The 2,128-nt window shown below is 33.6% G+C and overlaps 1 protein-coding gene across 3 annotated transcripts in view; it reads left to right on the top strand.

Moving 5' to 3' along the window:
* Positions 1-2,128, top strand: part of Samd8 (sterile alpha motif domain containing 8) — a 77,287-nt gene that overhangs the window by 52,404 nt on the left and 22,755 nt on the right. The window lies entirely within an intron of this gene.

Here is a 2,128-nt window from a genome sequence, read left to right as displayed (position 1 = left end):
TTTTTTTTTTTTTTTTTTTTTTTTGTAAAAGAAGGGAAGCATAGAGGAGAGGAGATTTTTCTGGGGAAAATTACTTGATTTAAGTAAAAAATAAGACTTACAGAAGAAAAAATTTAAAGAACTACAAAATTTGCCGTTATTGCTGTTCATTATTTTTTTGAACTCTGGAGAGGAATAAGGGCTTTTATTGTAATTTTCAGTCCTTTCTCTGTACCAGAAGTGCTGAGGTAACTACATGATGGCCTGTAAGTCCTAAAGTGAAGCTATTTTCGTGCTGCAGTGTGAAAAGGGTTGATGACTTCTTGTCACACTTTGAGGCCATATTGAGTCTCTGTCTCATTTTGTCTTGTTTTACAATATTTGTCTTGTTTAGCAATATTTTAAATTCTGGATTGCTTAAAATCAGATGTGGTTTGAAAACATGTATTACTCTTGCTTTCTGGTTAGCTTTGCCTTACCAAGACCCCCATAGATTTGAACTTATCCACTCTTTAAATCAAAGAAAAAAAGAAACTTACCAGAAACCTTCATGTTAGCAAAACACAGAGGAGCCATTTAAATACAAGTGGTAATATGTACTTAGTCAGAGAAACTATTTTTCAAAGTGTGATATTTGCATCACTTTTCTGAGAATCACAGGGAGGTTTGTTAAGAGTGCGGATGCCAAGCTCCAGCCCCACCGTGCACACTGAAGTTTGAAACATCCCCCCTCCCCCGTTTTCAGTGCTTGTTTTCGAGAGACACCAGGACTATTTTGAAAATTTGAAAAGCAAAAGTCTGTCCCCAAGAATCTTAATCTGTTTGGGCATTTAAGTAAATAATATAGCCAGGCAAGGTTACACACACCTGTAATCCCAGAGCTTGGGAGGCTGAAGCAGGAGGATCGCCGCAAGTTCAGGGCCAGCCTGAACTACATAGGGGGACCCTGCCTCAAATGAACAAACAAACAAATGGATGTCAGTGCAGTTCCTTTTTACCCAAATTGTAGTTACTCTAAATTTGTTTCATATATACTTAATATAAAACACTTTTTAAAAAAATTTAGTATTTTTGTAGCTTTTAACCTAAAGACTTCTGTAATCCATTGCCTTATTCCATTTTTCCCCTTCATATTTACTGAAAGAACAAGTATCAGCATTAGATGTCTAAAGGAATTAGTAATAAACATTTTTACAAAATAAACCTATTGAAATGGATTTTAAAAGATATCAGAATAATCGACTTTATGCATTGACTGTTTAGGTGCAGCTACATTATAGAAAATGTCTTTAAAGCTCCACTTAACTCAAAAGTAAAACTGTCAGAGAATGTGTAATAATTTTAAGACCATGATAGTGGAGTAATAGCAGTGGGGTGGTGAGAGTGTGAAGAAATATAACAAGATACTGTTAGGTTGTTTATGCAGTATTTCTTAAAATTGTCTACCCCTTGTGTATTCTAAAAACTAAAGATTAAATTTTCATGTTACTTCTGCTAGATATGCTGCTCTTTGGTAGAAAATTCCCATAGTCTATATTCAGGGAGTGCCTGAAATTGATTTGTGTTGATTTTTAAGTCCCATCTAATAAATTATATAGGTTTTGTATGGTTAAAAAAAATAGTATTTTAGAACTTTAGGAAAAGACTATTAGCTAAGTCATTAACCAGTTTGTTATTAATAAGCAAAACAATTCTAGACTTATGTGATTAACTTTATTTCTTATAAATGAATAATTCTGTCATGAATAGTTTATGAGTTATAGGACTAAGCTTTCAGATGTTATTTCCATCTTGTAAACTTTTTCTTGAGCTGTGTGCTTTTATCTCGAGCTGATGCTTTAGAATCTTATTTGTCTGGATTGTTCAGTATGGCAGGCACTAGCTGCATGCAGTGATTAAAATTTAAATTTAAGTAAAAATAAATTTTAAATTTAGTTCCTCAGTTACATAGCTCATTTCAAGTGTTCAAAAGCCACATGCAGGTAGCGTTGTGGAAAGTGTAGTCATAGAGCATTTCAGTCACTGCAGGATTCTGTTGATTGGGTAATGATATTTTAGGATGCACTTTTCCACAAGTCTAGTGGTTTTCTGCTTGCTTTCCTATTATGTAGATGTTTGATGCCTGGGTGTTTTTTTTTTTTTTTTTTTT

Source organism: Fukomys damarensis, unplaced genomic scaffold (assembly GCF_012274545.1).
Source record: "Fukomys damarensis isolate Sample0158 unplaced genomic scaffold, DMR_v1.0_HiC HiC_scaffold_20, whole genome shotgun sequence".
In the NCBI taxonomy this organism is placed as follows: Eukaryota; Metazoa; Chordata; class Mammalia; order Rodentia; family Bathyergidae; genus Fukomys; species Fukomys damarensis.
Note: the sequence above shows the minus strand (reverse complement) of the source record. Positions and strands in the feature narration are given on the sequence as shown.